The 20,900-nt window shown below is 43.9% G+C and overlaps 1 long non-coding RNA gene across 1 annotated transcript in view; it reads left to right on the forward strand.

Moving 5' to 3' along the window:
• LOC133251693 (uncharacterized) overlaps positions 1 to 20,900 on the forward strand; it is a 690,054-nt gene that overhangs the window by 661,356 nt on the left and 7,798 nt on the right. Inside the window, exons 10-11 of the long non-coding RNA XR_009737739.1 lie at positions 702 to 779; positions 1,023 to 1,131. This is a non-coding gene — a long non-coding RNA (uncharacterized LOC133251693). The remainder of the gene's footprint in view (positions 1 to 701; positions 780 to 1,022; positions 1,132 to 20,900) is intronic.

Raw genomic sequence — 20,900 nt, forward strand, 5'->3', positions numbered from 1 at the left:
CTGATCTGATCTGATCTGATCAGTTCTATGATGAATTCCACTCAGTATTCTGTTTCTGATAGAGGATCTAAAAGTTAAGAGACAATTAGGACTTTCAGAGGGCTGGCCCATCTTCCAAGTGTCCCATGAAAATCTGCAGAGGGACTAAAAGCATGCCTACCTAGTAGGAATTAATCAGGGGTTAATTCAGAAAGGGAAGAGAAGAAGAGGAATGATAAGAGCTCCAACTGGCCAGGCACCTATGATGTTAGCCAGTCACTGTGTTAAGCCCTCTGTATACGTTATGTATACCATGTAAGTCTCAAGCAAAACACCCTAAGGTATTTTTATCTCCATATTACAGAACACGCTCAAGATCATTGAGGTAGGAAAGCTGCCTTCAAGCCAAGATTTATTAGAGTTTAAAGCCTATGATCTTTTCACTGTGTCAAGCTGCCTCAGCTATTACTGAATATAGAGTGTTATTTGTTTCTATAATTGCTCTGGTTATTTAAGCAATAGAGTTTTGCTTTCAGAAAATAAGACCCTCATTCAATTCACCACATCAGCTAGTAAAGCAGCTCTTTGTATAGAAAGCAAAATTAACCTATATTTAATAGCAACCCATTATAGCTGCCAGGGCCATTGTCTCCGTAGCACAGAAGGTCTATTGCAGGTGCCTAGAGTTGCAGCAACATAATAATGCATTTTGTCTTTCAAAGGGTAAAGACCTAGGATTGAAAGTGGTTGGCTGGGGAGACTGATGAAGACTTCTGACTAGTAAAAGAATAGTCCTGCTGGTAAGTATAAGAAGAAACTGTTAGAAATATTATTTCTGGATTGGCTGCTGCACATATAAGTTGGTAAATATTTTGAGTGTCCTCTTTGTGAGTAGAGAATAGTTTGGGCACAGAACAAAATGGCTGTTTCTTTGACTTGTTAAATGCATCTGTCTTTTAAGCAGAAAAGTGGGTAGAAAATGAGTAATAAGAATGTTGAGCTTAATGAATCCTGATACATGGCAAATCTACTGACAATTTCAGCTCTGTGGACATGTTCAAAGAGATTTCATCTTCAAGAAATAGTTCGAGATCAATCAGGAGGAAACTGTTGATGGAGAAACACTGAAGATCAATTCCTGATACCACTAAGGTGAGGGTATTCTTTGTTGCTAGTAACATATGGTATTTAAATAAGGAATATTCTGGCAGATTTGCTTAGCTGTTTTGGAAAAGCTTCAGTTCTCATGGAAAGTAGTCTTTCTTACATATAATCTTTCTTGTGGTATTTAATGTAGAAGACATAGCACAGTGCTTGTCACAGGTGTAGTTCAGCTTTCTTGTCCTTATTGAAACTCTGGCTGTTCATACTTTTGTTCCACAATCCAGCCACCACCTGGGTGTAATTACCTAAACTGTAATCACTTCAGAGGAAACAATAGCTTCTAGAATGCTGTTATTTCTTTTATTAACCAAAACCTGTACATACAATTAAGTTAGATGTTCTAACCTATGTTAAATTTATATTTTCTTCATTAAAATAAGATAGCAGTTCAGGAGGTTTTGCCATTTGATACCTGTAGTTGTCTAAGTCTAATAATTTCAATGCAGATAAGGAAAAAGGTGCTTTTACCAACTGGATGAAAGTGCAGTAAAATGGCTAGAAAAATTATTTATATTCAGATCCCAAGAGAGTAATCCATTTACACTCAGAAGCATGAAATCTGATTGCCCTTTTCTCTAATGTGAAACACCATGTACTACAATTTATTGACTATAAAACTACTCATCCATGGTCAAAGTATTTTGTGCCATGATTTCTTAATGCAATTTTCTGAGAAAGGATTGGTGTGAAATTGATCAACAGTTACCCCATATGGAGAAAGTCCCACCCCCATTTTTTAGCTCTGCATAGAAGGAGAAGTCAATGGCGCCCCACTCCAGTACTCTTGCCTGGAATATCACTTGGACAGAGGAGCCTGGTGGGCTGCAGTCCATGGGGTCACGAAGAGTCAGACACGACTGAGGGACTTCACTTTCACTTTTCATTTTCATGCATTGGAGAAGGAAATGGCAACCCACTCCAGTGTTCTTGCCTGGAGAATCCCAGGGACGGGGGAGCCTGGTGGGCTGCCGTCTATGGGGTTGCACAGAGTCGGATACGACTGAAGCGACTTAGCAGCAGCAGCAGCAACATAGAAGGAAGACCTCCATAAAAATGGTAATGGAATTCTGCATTTCACTTTCATAATTTATTTGAAAATGAAAGCAGTAATTTTTTAGGTCTCCAGAATCACTAAGTTGTCTTCCCACATATTCTTTTTTCTTCCCTGTTTGTTGTAAAGATAGACGTTTTCTTTTCCAGCTTTTCCAGCTTATTACTTCAACTACCCTTCCTTCCAATGACCTTTTCATTCAGGAAACAGTGAGTTCAGTTACAATACTTTAAAGATAGTAGATTTCTAAGTAATGTTAAATTCACTCCCTGTGAATCAATTTAGATTCATCTAATGCTCATATTACAAAAATTGATGTACTAAATTGCCAAATGTTCCATAAACTTTTCAAAGAGGCTGAAGTAAAGTGTTTGGGTCTTATATAAATAAACACTTTTGTAAAAATTCCCAATTTTCCACAATTTGAATTTGAATAGAGATATATTTCCTTTCAGTCTCATAGCGTGTCAGTGCTTTTTATTATTTGAAAACTGGTTTGTGTAAAACTAGGAGGTTTAAGTTTTCATTTTCAAAATGTTTTGAGTCTTGGGAATTCATTTCTTCTTTCAAGAAATTATAAAGCCATTGAGTTTATATTAAATGCCACTTTTCACTTAGTCTGAAAGTCATTTTTACATTTGCCATTAAATTTATTTCCACTTGGAAATAGAACATTTCATCTGAATCTGCATTTGTTGACAGTTGGGAAGAAACAGGAACAGTTTCTAGAGCAAATGGTTTAGTCACAATCTTAGGAGGAAAGGATATTTTGTTTTAGGTTAAGGGATTCTTTTAATGGCAGAATTTATCTGCATCAAGGACCATGAGAATACAATAATTTTCAACATAATTATGTTTCTTTGAGTATGTTCAATCTAGTACAAGAGTCTTGCTAAATAACCAGCTCTCACCTCTCTTTGACAAGAATCTTTCTTTGATTACAAGAAAGCCAAATTTAGTCCTCTGCACTCCAGACAAGTGTTCCTTATAATAGGAACTGTCAGTTATAATCACTTTACATGGGTTTTAAAAGAGTGTTACCAAGAACAATAATTTGAAGTTTCTAATTAGATGTGTATAACAGAACCGAGGCAGGTTTAGCCAAGTAAGAGTGTTGGACTTTACCTACAATTTGACTTTACAATTTGGACTTTACCTATACTATTTCTACATTCTAGTAACTAATCTAGTGTGTGTGTGTGTGAAGTCGCTGTAGTAACTAATATTAAAAAAATCAAGAAATTTTATAATTTTTCAAGGCTTCCCTGGTGGCTCAGAGGGTAAAGAATCTGCCTGGAATGCAGGAGACCCCGGTTCAATTCCCCAGATTGGGAAGATCTTCTGGAGAAGGGCTTGGCAACCCACTCCAGTATTCTTGCCTGGAAAATTCCATGGACAGAGGAGCCTGATGGGCTACAGTCCACAGGATCGCAAAGAATCGGACATGACTGAGCGACTAACACACACACATAAATTTCCAAAATATTGTTGTTTTTCCAGAGCAAGCTGAGTTAATGAGCTATCTAGCTCCTTGTTACGTAGCGTATGGTTCAGGAACCCACCTGGTGTTGTCTGGGAGTTTGTAGGAAATGCAGAGTCTCAGACCTGTGGAATGCTCTTCTTTAATGAATCCCCCAGGTGTTGCATGAGCATAGTAACGTTTGAGAAGCAGCATATAGTGAACGTGGGTACTCGGAAGGGCTGAAGAATGTTTATTGCAGAGAGTGTCCCTGTTTATGTGTGAGGCAGGCTGCTGTGCAGCAAATGGTCTGCAGGTGCACGGAGGCAATGACCGCCCGAAGGTGGGGACTGGCGCAGCCAGAACCCGGGGCAGCCCCTGCAGGTGCAGGCGACCTTGCCCACTGACCCCCAGGCATCACACAGATCACATCATTAGCTGTGTGCGCTGCTACCTGGAAAGGCAACAGAATGCAGCTCAGATGAATTAGATTTAATGGGGGTATATTTTCCTGAGAAGGATTAGAGACAGAAAGTGTAGAGAAGCAGTAAACCGCTGCTCTTAGAAAAAAAGTGAGAGTGAAGTCACTCAGTCATGTCCGACACTTTGCGACCCCATGGACTGTAGCCTGGCAGGCTCCTCCGTCCACGAGATTTTCCAGGCAAGGATACCAGGGAGTGGGTTGCCTTTCCGTCTCCAGCGGATCTTCCCGACCCAGGGATCGAATTTGGGTCTCTCACATTGCAGGCAGACTCTTTACCATCTGAGCCACCAGGGAAGCCGATGCTCTCGGGCAGAGACAACTCAGCAGTGGGGAAGCCAGGATGAGACAAGGTTTGGTTGCGTTCTCCAACTCCTTACATAGTTAAATAAGCAGAACTTAAACAATAATCACATGATGTTGGAACAATAGCTCCTGCCTGGCGGATTTGTTGTTCATAGCTCTTGCTTTAAGATAAAGTAGCAGAGCCAAAAACATGCATAAATTTTTTCAGCAGTAAATCCTTGACAATGGCAACGGAAGGATCACTGAATAATACGATAAAGAGCAAATCAGAAAAAGCATTTCTCTAAGCTGTATTTGTCAAAATATTTGTCCTGTGCTTTGAAGAGGGCAGCTTCAACATTGATATAAGAGCCCAACTCCATTGCGATTGTTATTGCTGTAAATGGCCTTGTGCTTTAGCAAATCTTTCAGTTAATATTTTAACTCTTGTTCCTTAGTATGGGTCGGCCTTTTTCAATTAATATGTGTATTTTTTAATTTTAAAGGGACAAAACTAAAGAATTCCACAGTCTTGGCCTCTCAGAGCACAGCAGTGGCCTCCAATTGACTTCTCTAGGTACAGTTTCCCTCTTTTCAACCCGTTACCCACGTAGCTGTCGGAGAGAAAATTTGCAAATACAAATCCTTTAATGCCACCTTTCTGCTTATACTTCTCCAATGATAATTGCATCGCTTTACGGAGAGTTGAAACTCTTTCACGTGATTCTCATGGTATTTCTTAAGTCTCAGCTTCCTTTACGATCTCACGCCCACCAGCATTCCAGCCACATCATCAGCTGAGTTCCCCACACGTGCAGGGCTTTATGATGCCTCGCGCCTTCTTTGCACCTGCCGTCTCTTCAGCTATAATGCGCTTCTCCTCCTCTGTTCACTTGGGTAAACCTTTCTCATCCTTGAGACCTCAGCCCAGTGCTGACCCCTCTTGGAAAGTCCTCTTCTTTACTTCCTTTCTACTGAGTTGTTCCTCTGGAGCCCTGTATACGTCTTGATCGTGGATTTCTCATAGGATTTTGAAATTCAGACCAGCCCTGTGAGCGTGCAAGCTGTATAGTTTACACAGAACCCTGCTCTCTGGAGGGCCCTGTACTTTACCTGACGCTCTGGTATCACCTCTTTGAAATTCCTGATAATTTCATCTTTAAATTTGTGTTTTGAAGTGAACTCCCACAGGACAATGGAATGTACCCCTGAGCAGAGGACAGCCATGCAGTGTGTGTGTGTCATTCTTTAAACAGCTCCATCCACCTAAAACATTGGCAACTCTGGGACTCCCTAGGTGGCTCAGTGGTAAAGAATCTGCCTGCCGTTGCAGGAGGTGTCAGAGACATGGGTTCGATCCCTGGGTCAGGAAGTTCCCCCGGAAAAGGAAATGGCAACCCTCTCCAGTATTCTTGCCTAGAAGATCCCATGGACAGAGGAGCCTGGTGGGCTACAGTCCATGGGGTCACTAGACATGCTCAGCAACTGAGCATGCACGTCTACTACTGAGTAAGCAGTGGTATTTACAAGCCCAAAAGGACGTGCTTTCTTTTCCAGCTAGAACTTGCTTTGAAGACAGAAAGAAGCCAGTGATGTTCTAACAAGGAAGAATGAGCAAGGAATCCTATCTTCCTTCCTACTCTTCTCAACGTCCCTGTGTTAGCAACCACTCACACCAGAAATGATAGCACAGGGGAAAAAAGGGAAAGGTAGGCAGCCCACAGTCCCTTTACTTCCATCCATTACTGATTCGCCAGGACACTAAAGGCAGAGAGTACACGCGTGGCAAGAAGCTTTACATTATAGGGTTAATGGGGACTTTTATTCTGATTTTTTAATGAGAGGTTTCACACTTTCATGCTGCAGCTGACCCTGCTGACCCAGTCATAGTCTCTGCTGTCCTTATCTGTGTGCCTCATTAGATTAGGGGTTTCCTGAAGGGGGGAGAGTGTTTTTCACCTGAGTATCCCTATTGCTTTCACGAAGCAAACTCTCACATGATGAATTTTAAAAGGCAACTGTGGCTAATCTTAATGTTTCTAGAAAAGGAGCAACAAAATAAACAACTCTCATACCAGAATGAAAGTGAAAGAAAGTGAAGTTGCTCAGTCGTGTCCGATTGTTTGCGACCCCATGGACTGTAGCCTACCAGGCTTCTCTGTCCACGGGATTTTCCAGGCAAGAGTACTGGAGTGGGGTGCCATTTCCTTCTCCAGGGGATCTTCCTGACCCAGGGATCGAACCCAGGTCTCCTGTGTTGTGGGCAGATGCTTTACCCTCTGAGCCACCAGGGAAGCCCTGAAGGAGTGCCTGACAAAGTACCTTTTGTCCTCAAGGTGCCAATATGGGGTAGGGAGGAGAAAACCAAACCCCCAATCAGTTGGTGCTGGTTTTGAACATCTGCTGTATCTGTGCTAGGTGTGTGAGAGAGCCACATTATATCTAAGAGTCCATCATGAGGTCTGGCTGCTTCCTCCCAGAAATAGGATAAATGGTGAGGACTTAATGCTCACAGGAGATATGTATATACATGCAGCATCACAGGGGCCAGGGGCCGGGAGATCTGCCTAAGATACCAAAGTGGATGTCTATGTACACAGAGAAAAGCATGATTCCTGCATGGGCAACTCAGGGTGAGGTGGAAAAATCCTGGTAAATGGTCTGGCTTCAGCCTCAAGGCCAGGCTGTAGCCCAAGCCCCTAGATTCCTATCAAGCAGGTATTGTCTGGAGTGTTTGTGTGCGTAGACCTGGGGCCTGGTCGCCAGGGAGATAGAGACTCAACAGCAGAACCGCAGGTCCCAGGAAGGACAACTGAAAGGATCAGGACCCTGGTCTTGGAAGGCAGTGGAGTCACAGAAGTTTCAACAATTCAGGAAGGTTCTCAGAACAGTATCTCAGACAGGACCAAAGCAGGAAACTGACCCACAACCAAGGCCAAGGATGGAATATGGGGAACGAACAAGCAGGGACCATGGTGGGTTCGGGTACTTAGTTGGGGAGTGGCACAGACCCTGTGGGCATCGGTGAGTCCAGCTGAGAAGGAGACCTAGAGGCTAAAGAAATTGTTTAAGGAATGGAGGGGAAGAAAGCAGGGGATATGCACAAAACTTAGATAGGAAACTTACAGTTTAGTTGCAGAAAGAAAACAAACACACGCAAAACAAAATAGGGTTGAACTCAGCCTAACACTGGAGAAGGCAATGGCACCCCACTCCAGTACTCTTGCCTGGAAAATCCCATGGATGGAGGAGCCTAGTAGGCTGCAGTCCATGGGGTCGTTAAGAGTCGGACACGACTGAGCGACTTCACTTTCCCTTTTCACTTTCATGCACTGGAGAAGGAAATGGCAACCCACTCCAGTGTTCTTGCCTGGAGAATCCCAGGGATGGGGGAGCCTGGTGGGCTGCCATCTATGGGGTCGCACAGAGTTGGACACGACTGAAGTGACTTAGCAGCAGCAGCAGCCTAACACATTAGAGCCAAATAATGAAGTTCACTTTTTAAGTAGTATGAACATCAAAGTGGATTGGAGGAGTGAGTGAAGGCTTCCGGGAGGAGGTGGCACGAGACCTGAATATTAGAGAGACTCAGTCCAGGCAGGAAGGCTGTAATAAACCCACAGGAAGCTGATCTCTGTGGCGGTGATCTCCATAAAGGATCTCTGCCTGGGAGTATGGAACCCTGGGGAGGCCGGTGTGTAGGCTGACACTCCTCCATACATGGCCATGTCCTAGAACCTGCGAACATTAGCTCACGTGGCAAGAAGAACAGCAGATGAGATCCGATTATGAGGTGGGCTGATTATCTGTGTGAACTCAGGGCAATTCACAGCAGCCCTCAGAAGACAGATGCCAGCCAGGTCAGAGGAGAGGGAAGCAGAGACTGGAGTGATGTGCTTTGAAGATGGAGGAAACAACGTCAAACTAAGGAATGCAGGCAGCTACCAAAAGCACAGAAAGCGAGGAAACAGATTCCCCCTCAGACCCTCCAGGGGGGGCCCCTGTGACCACCTTGACGTTAGCAGTCAGACTCATTTTTGACTTTCTAACCTTCGAAACCATAAGAGAATAAATCTGTGTCGTGTTAAGCCACTGAGAGTGTGCTAATCTGTTACAGCAGCAATGGGAAGCTCACAGAGGTGCTGAAGAACACGGACTAAGAGGCTTAGCCCTTTACAATCAAAGGGCTATGCCAAGTAAAACCAGATGTAACCAAGTGCGTGATAGAACTTGCTGAGACCCTCTTCCCTCCTCCACACAGATCACAGAGGGGGCTTCGACCTCACCCCAGTCAGCCCACAGCCCAGTGTCCCGAGCCCTTGGGTGCCAGCAGGTCTGGGATAGGTCAAGTGCTGGGAGTTTGGTTTGGGGCAAGGTCTCTCTTCCTGGCTTGCCAAAAGCTGCCTTGCCACTGTGACCTCACGGAGCTTTTCCTCTTTGTGCGTGTGGAGAGAGACGTCCCTTGTGTCTCTTCTGACAGGACCCCCGTCCTATCAGATCCACCCTTATGATCTCACTGGGCTTTAATCCTCCTTCAAGAGCCTGTCTCCAAATACAGTCTCACTGGGGGTTCAGTTCAGTTTAGTCACTCAGTCACGTCTGACTATTTGCAACCCCATGAACTGCAGCACGCCAAGCTTCCTTGTCCATCACCAACTCCCAGAGCTTAATCAGTCTCTTGTCCATTGAGTCAGTGATGCCATCCAGTCATCTCATCCTCCATTGTCTCCTTCTCCTCCTGCCTTCAATCTTTCCTAGCATCAGGGTCTTTTCAAATGAGTCAGTTCTTCACATCAGGTAGCCAAAGTATGGGAGTTTCAGCTTCAGCATCAGTCCTTCCAATGAATATTCAGGACTGATTTCCTTTAGGATGGACTGGTTGGATCTCCTTGCAGTCCAAGGGACTCTCAAGAGTCTTCTCCAACACCACAGTTCAAAAGCATCCATTCTTCAGCGCTCAGCTGTCTTTATAGTCCAACTCTCACATCCATGCATGACCACTGGAAAACATAGCTTTTAGCGCTCCAAAATACGAATGGGGGTTGGGGGGGGGTGACATAATTCAGTCTGCATCAGATGTTGACAGTCAGGATAGCACCATTTTTTACTTCTAGGGTCCATGGCCTCATAGTTATTATTGTGATGAAGACCATATCAGAAAACAATATGAAAAATACTTTCAGGACACCTTTTAATATTCATGCATTCTTAAATCTTTCTAATGCCACAGTTTTCCCAAGAATTCACCCATCTGCCCTAAGAGAGAAGGGGACCCCATTGCATCCTGTCACCTTTTCCTCATCCCCTTTGTGAAAGGCTAATTACAGTGAGTACAATAGAAGAGACGCTATCTTTTTGTAAAAACTGTACAGCTGAGGGCTGGCTGTCAGGAGGTAATTATACAAACAGGAGTTGGTCTCAAGCAGGACATGAGGGTTTACCGTCCCAGGTACATAGAATGCCTAGGGAGCTCCACTAATTAACACCGGCTGGAGATGTAGCCTTCTGTCTCTTTCAAATAACGTCAGCAGCAGCAGTGACAAGCCTGCAACTTCCAACATCACCCTCCTTCATTAGTTTGCTCTGACTCACCCTCCTCACGTCCTACCACCCGATAAACCTTCCATCGAGTGATTTATCTTTCCATGTGCTGGGTAGCACTCAAACTACTGCCTTTTCTTGTCCTTATTTCCTACTGAATAATTATCCAGTGTCCGCTCTGTGCAAGGACATTCATATGTGCTATTTTATTCAGCCTCATTGTAATCCGGGTAAGTAGACATCATCCCTCTATGAATGAATACAGTGAGGAGCAGAGCAGTGATGTGGTTCGGCACTAGCATTGAGTCATCCCAGTGGGCATCCGGAGGCATGGAAGGGGCAGGGAACAGGGAGAGAAGGCTGGAGGAAGGAGGCAACGCAGCTGTAGGTGGGGGAAGCCGCGGTGCACCAGCTGAGCTCATCTCTCCCATCCCTGAGTCAATATCGTCCTTCACATTCCCCAGAGATGCTCAGCCCAGAGAGTGATTTTATGGGAATCCATCGTAACAGGAACTTGTGCAACTGGCTTGATGAGAATTGGTTAGACTAGCTGTCCAGACATGGCAAAACTCTGTTCTATAAATAAGCTTGTATGCCTAAGGAGAGCTTACAGTCAGCCTACAGGAAAATATGCTCTATTTTTGCTGTATATTTCCTTGTCCCAAGTGAAATGACAAAAGACCCTTTTTTTTTTTTGGCCTTTGTCCCAAGTATTTCTCCCCACACAAGTTGAGAAAGAGCCCTAAATCTGCGCACAGGCCAGCCAGTTCCCTGCACTCAGCCTCCATCATGTTCAGGACCGAAAAGGATGGTCACATCCCAGCCGTGCCACCGCTGGAAAAAACAAGTGGGAAACCAGCTTCCCTCCCAGCTGTGCTTTCTCTAGGACAACAGCCTTGATCTTTGGGAAGACAGGCCATGGCTTGGCTCTGCTTACTTTCTTTCTCTCTGAGCTGGGCCACGTGGGCTGGGTGCCACAGAGCAAGCCAATAAATACTGCTCCTATTTTTCTATGAGAAAAAGTGATGGTGGTCACTATTATGAACTGAATGTTTGGGTCTTTCCGAAACACCTATGTCGAAAGCCTACCAGGTGATGGTATTAGGAGGTGGTGGTATTAGGAGGTGATGGTATTAGGAGGTGGTGGTATTAGGAGGTGGTGGTATTAGGAGGTACCTTTGGGAGGTAATGGGGGTGGAACCCTCGTGAGTGGAATTAGTGCTCAGTTGCTAAGTCCTGTCCGACTTTTTGTGACCTCGTATACTGTAGCCCGCCCGGCTTCTCTGTCCATGGGATTTTTCCAGGCAAGAATACTGGAGTGGGTTGCCATTTCCTCCTCTGGGGGATCTTCCTAACCCAGGGATCAAACCAACATCTCCTGCATTGGTAGGTGGATTCTTTATCACTGTGCCACCTGGGAAGCCCCATGAATGAGATTAGTGACCTTATAAGAGTCATGAGAGAGGTGCTTCCCTTTCTGCTCTGGGCCATGGGAGCATACAAGGGTGACTTGACTATCTGCATCCCAGAAGAGGGCTCTCACCAGAACCTGAGCATGTTGGCACCCTGGTCTTGGACTTCTGGCCTGTAGTAGTCCTGTGGGAAATGAATGTCTGGTGTTTCAGTTCACTCAGTTGTGTCCAACTCTTTGCGACCCCATGGACTGCAGCATGCCAGGCTTCCCTGTCCATCACTAACTCCCAAAGCTTGCATAAACTCATGTCCATCGAGTCAGTGATGCCATCTAACCATCTCATCCTCTGTCGTCCCCTTCTCCTCCTGCCTTCAATCTCTCTCAGCATCAGACTCTTTTCAAATGAGTCAGCTCTTCGCGTCAGGTGGCCAAAGTATTAGAGTTTCAGCTTCAACACCAGTCCTTCCAATGAATATTCAGGACTTATTTCCTTTAGGATGGACTGGTTGGATCAATCTCCTTGCAGTCCAAGGGACTCTCAAGAGTCTTCTGGTGTTTACAAGCTACCTAATATAGGGCGTGTTTGCTGTAGCATCTCAAGAAGAATAAGAAATCATTGATACAGAACTTTTGTGAGACTTCTAGAGGTATGGTTGTGTTTATAGAAAAATCTTAAGTCACCAAACAGACAAGGTAAAAATCATGATTTGACCAAGGCCTATCTTAACTTAGGACTTTGAAGAGTAGTGTCCCAATCTGTTCCCCAGGCTTAAAAATGTTCAAGTGGTATAATTTTCAGTCTCTAAACTCAGAGATTCAAAAATATCTCTATTGGTTTATTTCCTATAAATCAAATGAAATATGAATTTAAGCAAACATCTTCCCAAGCTGTCAGGGAATTCACGTCAGGTAATATTGGAACTGGCTTCCTATTCAGGTCTGATGAGTACCCGGAAGCCTGCAGTATCCTGTAACATCTGTTTTCTATCTGCCTTTCTGGGGTCTTCATCCCTCAAGCCATCAAGGACGCCATGACAGCTGCATTGCTTAAATCCATAGTGGTCTGTCAGAGTCCCCAAGCTTGAAGCCAGCCTCATGGGAGGTACGGAAATGCTTGCAGAGGCTGGAAACCCCCCTCCCAAGGTGTCCTGATCCGTCATCTCTGAAGTATTGCCACCCCCTTGGGTTCAGATGTGGGCGCAGGTAGGTCCACAGACCTCCCTCCCTCTCTCACCAGAGAAAAATCTCTTTTCTTTCCCTTCTCTTTCTCCCAAACAGCTTCTTCATTTCCTGTATTTCCCCTTTCCCTCTACTCAAAACATTCTGCATTATTGCTTCATTGGGCTTAGGTTTCAAAAACATTCAAAGTGTTTCAAACACTTAGGTTTGAAGTGATTCATGTTATATCTCCTGGTTGTAGTGGCTAAACTTGGCCCTGGGTTTGTGAGGTTTAAGTAGGTTTAGTACAATGTGGGCAGTGCTGAAGCCATATCTGCCCCCCAACCCCCACCAAAAAAAAAAAAAAATATGATTGATGGGCAAGCCTGGGATGCACTGGTCCTACCAACCAGTGTGCCTTTTGGTTTTATCCCTTCCCTTTCTGGATTGCTGCCCTACCGGCTCCGTAATACAGAAAGGTCTCTCACATACGTGTACCTCCTAGTCCTTCTTATCCTGATGAGACTTACTTGAACCATGAGTGAACACCTAACCCAAGGCCCACCATTCTCTGAAATGGCCTCAAGAAAGAGTTCTGCCCCTAAGGGCACCCTAAGTGGGTGGTGATGACCACACCTGGATATTCTGCCGTACCCAGTTTGAGTCCAGAGACAGAGAGAAAATGGTGGATAATGGGGAGAATTGCAGACGCAGAGCTGAAAAGTGAAGTGACAGGAATGGAGAAGAAGCCAAGAAAGAACAGGAGATCTGTGCTGCTGACCTAGCGACAGGACATGTGGTGGCTCGAACAGTGCAAGTGAATGACGCTCAGTCGTCTGACTCTTTGCGACCCCATAGACTATACAGTCCATGGAAGTCTCCAGGCCAGAATACTGGAGCGGGTAGCCTTTCCCTTCTCCAGGGGATCTTCCCAACCCAGGGACCAAACCCAGGCCTCCCACACTGCAGGCGGATTCTTTACCAGCTGAGCCACCAGGGAAGCCCGAGAATACTGGAGTGGGTAGCCTATCCCTTCTCCAGCGGATCTTCCCAACCCAGGAATCGAACTGGGGTCTCCTGCATTGCAGGCCGATTCTTTACCAACTGAGCTGTCGGAGTGTTCTCACCTAAAAGATCCTCCAGATCTGATTTTTTTCTGAAGAGCCTGTCTACACATGGTTCCTGTTTTCCTTCCATCTCTGCATATCCCTTCCACACTCTCTAATCCTCTGACTCAACCCGAGCCTCTCTCTGGTCCTTGCAACCTACGAGAGGCTCATTCACATCTATCCCAAGCAAGACTCCCGAGGCTTAAGTATTAGGGTGGTCAAAGAGCAGTAAACAATGATTCACTGATTAATAAACATCTCAAAGGGCAGCAAATAACAGGTGATTTTTTTTTTTTTCCTTTTTTCCTTTCTGAAGTTTGAAGATAAGGAAGCCCTGGAGAAATAGGCGCTGATGAAAACATTTGGAAACCTGTTAGACGTCTCCCCTGCTCCTCCTCCTCTGGATTTTTCCTCCTCCTCTCTGTGTTCCTCGGCTTTCCTTACAGTTTTCTGTTCCTGCTCCCCACCTCCCTCTACGATTTATCTTCCCTGTGTGACTCTCCTCTCTCTCTGCCTCTTCGCATTCCTTCTCCCTCTGGTTTCCCCTTCTGTGTCAATGTCCCCCCACCCCACTCCCTTCACTACCTCTCATTCCCTCGCTCTTTCACCCTCTTCCTTCTCTGGCTGCCTCTCCTCTCATCTCTTTCCTTGCTGCCATTCTTTAATGACTGCACATGAAAAGGAAATCTATGTATTGGGATTTCTTGTGTTTATTGTATTTTGTATTCTGTTTTCTTAATTTAATAGCAGGCGATCTGAGCATTCTATTTGTGATTAATTAAAAGAAATACCAATGCAATCCGCTTTTGCATGTGTCCCTCCGATTGTTTTCTGCCATGCACTGTGGCCTTGGCAGAAAATAAAGGCTTTCCAAGCCCAGGACTGTGCATAGAAGGTTACCAGGGAAACAATGGATTCCCTGATCAGTTTCTATTTGAAATACTTTAAAAAAAAAAAAAAAAGGAAAAGAAACACTCCCTGGTGTTTAAGTAGAAAAGAGAACAGAAAGAGAAAGATGTGATCAATTATTTGCTAAATTAGATTATTAATTCAAAAGGTACAGAATTCTTATTACAGTGCAAATAGCAATTTTAGCCTTACTATATAGACATTAGCTCTCTCGGTGGTCCCCTGTAGCTGATATAAACCTCTCTGCTAGATTAGTCTTTTAATTTTTCCATGCTGTACATTTCCTTCGTGAATCTTAAAGTAAAATGTATCTAAAATGTATCTATGAAGGGTAGGAATATATCCTACCCTTCATAGGCTCAGGCCAAAGCCCCAGTCATAATTCTTACCATCCTGTCAAATGATTATAATTCCTGGTGACATTAATGTCACCAGAGAAAGTTATCCATGGTTTCTTAAGCATTATAATGCTAATTGCTCATTTGTCTCCAAGAGCATAGTCATCTGCCACCTAGTGTCTTAATTAAAAAACTGCAGTAAGTGATGCCTTCAGCCAGGTTCCCCGTGAACTCCCGGCTGGACGCTCTGGGTTTAGCTTCAGACTCTTCTGGGCAGCAGACAAGTCCCTTTATGAGAGGCCACCAGACCCAGCCTCTCCACTCTGAGCGGCAGAATCCCACCTGTGACGTCAGGTGGGGTCTCGGGGTCTATACGTGAGAGCATCCAGAGGAGTGAGCTGACTCAGAACTTCACGGGGGAGCCAGGGGGCCCTGAGAATGGGCAAAACGTACATGGCGTGAGAACTGTTCAAAATGCATGCAGTCCATATAACAGGTTACCTCAATGATACTTATATGCAGTGAGCGAAACTATGTCTTCACTTAACATTTCAGAAATGTTTATGTGTTGACTGCAGGCTGGGCATTGGGAATGAGACAGGCAGTATCAGAAAAGGGTCCTGCCCTTGGAAAGCTGAAGTGAGGAAGATGGGTAACAAACAAACAAGACAAGTTCATATTAGGATGTATATATATAAAGGAAATAAACAGGGTCGGCAGGTAAACTTCCTCGACAGCTTTGTTTAAGGTGGCCAGGGAAAACCTACTCCAGAAACTGGCCTTTGAATGCGACTCACATACCGAGAACATGCCAAGCATAAAAGTAGCTGGGGAGAGTCCTTCTAGGCAAAGCAAACAGCAAGTGCAAAGGCCTGGAAAAAGAAAGCAGCCTGGCATGTCCAAGGGCCAGAGAAAAGGACAGTGTATCAATTTCTGAAGTGTGATGACGGGGACCGAGTGGTGTTTGTTCTCTAGACATTGCCAGTTCGGGACAGGAGAAGTAAAATTGCCGTCTGAGACATGATGGATTATATATTTATCAGGACTCTTTTTGGTTCCAAGAGGCAGGAATCTAAATCAGACCAAATTAAGAGAAAACAAAGTTGATAGGGGAGGGTTTATTGGAGGATTTTTCATGGAATCGGAAGGAATACTCTCTGGGGCTGCTGGAGCCAAGGGTTCTATGTCACCAGCTCTCTCTGCCTCTGTGTGCATGTTGAAGTCAGTCTGTCCTAGGACTAGGCTAGAACCATAGATGCTGGTACCTCTGAGCTTCATACAGCCTCCTAATCAAGCAAGAAACAAAGGGTTTTTCCTCCCAACCCAGTTTGAAAAACACAGGGAGGGACTCTGATTTCCTTGACTTTGTCTTACTCCTTGAGCCGATTGCGATGGTCAGGGAAGCGAGGGATTATGGCCCAGGTAGCCTTTGTCCTGTGCCCACCCCTGTGGCCAGTTACTGCAAATGCAGAGGAATTATGTGGGAACGAGAACATGGCCCCTGGGATATCAATATTACTCTGATTTGTCTATCAGAAACGAGAAAAGAAATATGCCACATCGTATGAAGGCTAGCACGTCAGTAAGATGTTTCTTTAGATTAAAAAGAAAAAAGACAAGGAGGTATTGAGTGATATTAATACTACCCAAAGAAAGAATGTATTTTTTCTGAGTCTTGTTCAGCCATTAAAATACAGAAAGAAAAAAAAAAAAATCCTGGAGCTGAAACCTGGTGATTCTCCCCTAAATGATATCTGGGGGCAGGGAGTCTTGGCTACTGTCCCCTCTGGTGAGGCATATTGATGAGCCAGCCACTCTCTCTGAGCTGGCCCCTCTGTGCCCCTATCCTTTTTCATTCAGCATGATCAGTGAGTTTCTGATAGTAATTTGAAGTATATACTCACTGAAGAACTTAAAAGGCTCTATTAGCTTGAACATAGCCAGGGATAGTCTTAGTTCTTTTCCCAGTAAGATTTTTTCTTCTTTCTTGACCCAGGTTCTGTTGATATGCTTCTATGTCCCACACTGGTTCGCTTGAGATTTTACTCTCTTGTAATATCATTAACAAGCATATCTGAGTCTGCATCAGCTGTTTCTGTTAGCTTATGTAGAATTTGGCATCCTTTTCACTAAGAAGATTTTACTTCCATCTAAAGGGTCCTACAAAATGCTCTCCTGCTAGTTTACTTATGATAGGAAAATATCTTCTCCTTCAATTTTTATGACACTACAGTTCATCTGTGTGTGTGTGTCCCTCTGGCTACCTGCCTTGTCTTCAGCATGGTCAGCGTCCACTTTTTTGGAGAAAGTTCTATATTCCATTGCTTTTGACATAAAAACAACCATTTAACTACTGAACATGGGTTCAATCTTGGACAAAATTATGAATGACAATAAAGATTGAGTGCAAAATATTAAATACCTTTCTAGACTGCATAGAGTTCCTCATTATTTTCCCCATGTATTCACTCATCAACATGACTAGTGTTTATTGTACTGGGAATACGAGGGGAAGTCTCAGTAGTCGTTATGGTCAAAATGTACTGCAATCACTTGATTCTCAATAATATCTGGATTCCACCACGGCTGAAAAGATGATGAATAAGACTTGGGTTCTGATGTTAAGACCTTTTAAATTTGGGACTGGAACAGATAAATGTGTACAGATAAGGTTGATGCTAGGGCTACATGGTGAATTTTTTTTTTTTTTTAACATGGTGAATTTTAAACAATGCAGCAAAGATGTATTCAGGAGGAAACAATTCATGGTGATTGAGGTCTGTGGGAGGAGGCACTGAGGCCATGGTGATGGAATTGCCTTTGTAGGACTTGAACAGCTTGAACAGGTGAAGAGGAAGAGAAATTCCAGGTATGGGGGACAGGGCACATAAAGGAACCTCCATTCAAGGGATTTTCCAGGCAAGGATACTGGAGTGGGTTGCCAGTTCCTTCTCCGAGGCATCTTCCTGACCCAGGGATTGAACCCGGGTCTCCCACACTGCAGGCAGACTCTTTACCATCTGAGCCACCAGAGAAGCCCATAAAAGGACTGAAGAGGAGTGGTAAAGAATCCGTTGGAGGAACGTTGACTCATAGGAATGAATCACTGAGTCTGTTAGAATGGAGCAAAGAATTTGGGACTGATGGAAAATTAGGCTTAAAGTCCTAGACGGCAGAATGTAGGCCACTCAATGTCCATGCAGAGGATCTAGAATTTGTTATGTAACAATGGCAATCCATCAAAGAGGCGTGATCAAAATGATGTCTTTGTCAGCCGCTCATAGAATGAGCTCAGTGGACAAGAGGCTGAGAAGGCTGGAGCACAAAGTATCCCTTAGCTGTCGCCTTGCCATTTGTGCAGGCAGAAAATAAAAATCTGACTTCTGCTGGTGCCTGAGAAAACAGAAGAGAGATGGTTTCGGGAGGCCTCGGAGATGAAGAGCAGAGGGGCGAAGAGGGGAGGGAGCCACTGAGCGTGACTCCAAAGACCCTCGCCATCCAGGGGGCCGAGGGATGCTGAGGCCACACTCAGAGGCAGAAAACTGGAGAAAAGAGCAAATTGAAGCTCCTGACACGTCACGTGTGAGACTTCAGGGAAACGTTCAGGTGGGGCTGTTCAGCCTAGAACTAAGTCTCTGGCACATTATGGGACGTACTGAGAGCTGCCTTTCATGCACTGTCTGCCATGTGCTGGTAAGTTTTATAACAACTAAAGTAGATACCAGGAGCCACAATCTTCTTAAAAAAGAGAGAGAGAACTCAGACACTCAAATTTCCCACATTCACACAGCTAATGGGGGCCAAAACCAGAATTTGAATCCAGTTTTGCCTGATTCTAACATCTGCGTGATTTTCAATATTTTGCTTTCTCCTGCACTTCTCCTCCTTATTTCTTGAGGGACAACTCAGCTTAATTGTTTACATAGGTGTATACAATAATTCTCAGCCTGAAAAGAGAAGTTTTAGGTCATTCACTTCATTGTTAGCCAGGGTAAAAGGAAAAATAGTAAGAATATTTCACGTATTTCATGCTCAAAGGCTTCTAACTGAATTCTGCCAGGGGAGTGGTGAGCAAACAGAACAAACAGGATGCAGTTTTCTGAGTTCTGTTTTTAGGCTCTAGAAACAACTATGCCATCCCACAGGTGTAGTACATACTGTACTAATAAGGAACCATAATTTTAGAAAAGTGAATAACCATCATTATTAGTTTTATGTTAAATAGCAGACTCTGGGTAGAGAGATTGGGGCTCTACTTCTGCTGTTGACTCTAGTTACTGTGTTGTAAAAATTTAGTATTTTAAGATCGTAATGTCCCCACCTAGTAAAACAGCTTGTGACGACGTGTTTTCAAGAAGATTTTGTATATCTTAGACAAAACTGCTCCTGCTGGTGAGATTTGAAATTATCCCTTAAATATACAGATACGGGAACATTCTACCATTTCTATTCCTTTGGGTCAATGTCAAAGGGGCAGTATCACTTTAAAATCTATATGTATATATGTGTATGTGTGTATATATACACATATATGTGTTTGTGTTCGAATATATCTGTAATGATCTATAATGGAGTCAAACAGATACCGATAAGGCAGCTGTTCTCAATCCTGACAGCACATTTGAATCATTTGTGGAGATTTAAAAAAAAAAAAACAAAAACCAATAGCACCCTTGGCCCCAGCTTTGAGATTCTAATTCAATGGATCTGGGGTGGGGCCCTGGCATTAGTGGATCCTAAGAGCTAACCAGCATGAACAAGCACTGCCCTGAGGAGAGTGCTTTGCAGGTGGATAAACCTGAATTTTCTTCCAAGGAGCAAGCATATTTTAATTTCATGGCTGCAGTCACCATCTGCAGTGATCTTGGAGCCCAAGAAAATAAAGTCTTTCACTGTTTCCATTGTTTCCCCAGCTATTTGCCATGAAGTGATGGGACCAGATGTCATGATCTTCATTTTCTGAATGCTGAGTTTTAAGCCAACTTTTTCACTCTCCTCTTTCACTTTCATCAAGAGATTCTTTAGTTCTTCTTCACGTTCTCCCATAAGGGTGGTGTCATCTGCATATCTGAAGTTATTGATATTTCTCCTGCCAATATTGATTCCAGCTTGTGCTTCATCCAGCCCAGCATTTCTCATGATGTACTCTGCATAGAAGTTAAATAAGCAGGGTGACAATATACAGCCTCGACGTACTCCTTTTCCTATTTGGAACCAGTCTGTTGTTCCATGTCCAGTTCTAACTGTTGCTTCCTGACGTGCATACAGGTTTCTCAAGAGGCAGATCAGGTGGTCTGGTATTCCCATCTCTTTCAGAATTTCCCACAGTTTATTGTGAACCACACAGTCAAAGGCTTTGACATAGTCAATAAAGCAGAAATAGATGCTTTTCTGGAACCCTCTTGCTTTTTCTATGATCCAACAGATGTTGACAATTTGATCTCTGGTTCCTCTGCCTTTTCTAAATGCAACTTGAACATCTGGAAGTTCATGGTTCATGTACTGTTGAAGCCTAGCTTGGAGAATTTTGAGCATTACTTTGCTAGCGTGTGAGATGAGTGCAATTGTGTGGTAGTTTGAACATTCTTTGGCATTGCCTTTCTTTGAGATTGGAATGAAAATTGACCTTTTCCAGTCCTGTGACCACTCCTGAGTTTTCCAGCTTTGGTATCATACTGAGTGAGTGCTTTCACAGCATCATTTTTTAGGATTTGAAATAGCTCAGTTGGAATTCCATTACCTCCACTAGCTTTGTTTGTAGTTATGCTTCCTAAGGTCCACTTGACTTTGCATTCCAGGATGTCTGGCTCTAGGTGAGTGAACACACCATCATGGTTATCTAGGTCATGAAGATCTTTTTTGTACAGTTCTTCTGTGTGTTCTTACCACCTCTTATTAATATCTTCTGCTTCTGTTAGGTCCATACCATTTCTGTCCTTTATTGTGCCCATCTTTGCATGAAATGTTCCCTTGGTATCTCTAATTTTCTTGAAGAGATCTCTATTCTTTACC

The sequence above is a fragment of the Bos javanicus genome, chromosome 7 (genome assembly GCF_032452875.1).
Source record: "Bos javanicus breed banteng chromosome 7, ARS-OSU_banteng_1.0, whole genome shotgun sequence".
Taxonomy (NCBI): Eukaryota; Metazoa; Chordata; class Mammalia; order Artiodactyla; family Bovidae; genus Bos; species Bos javanicus.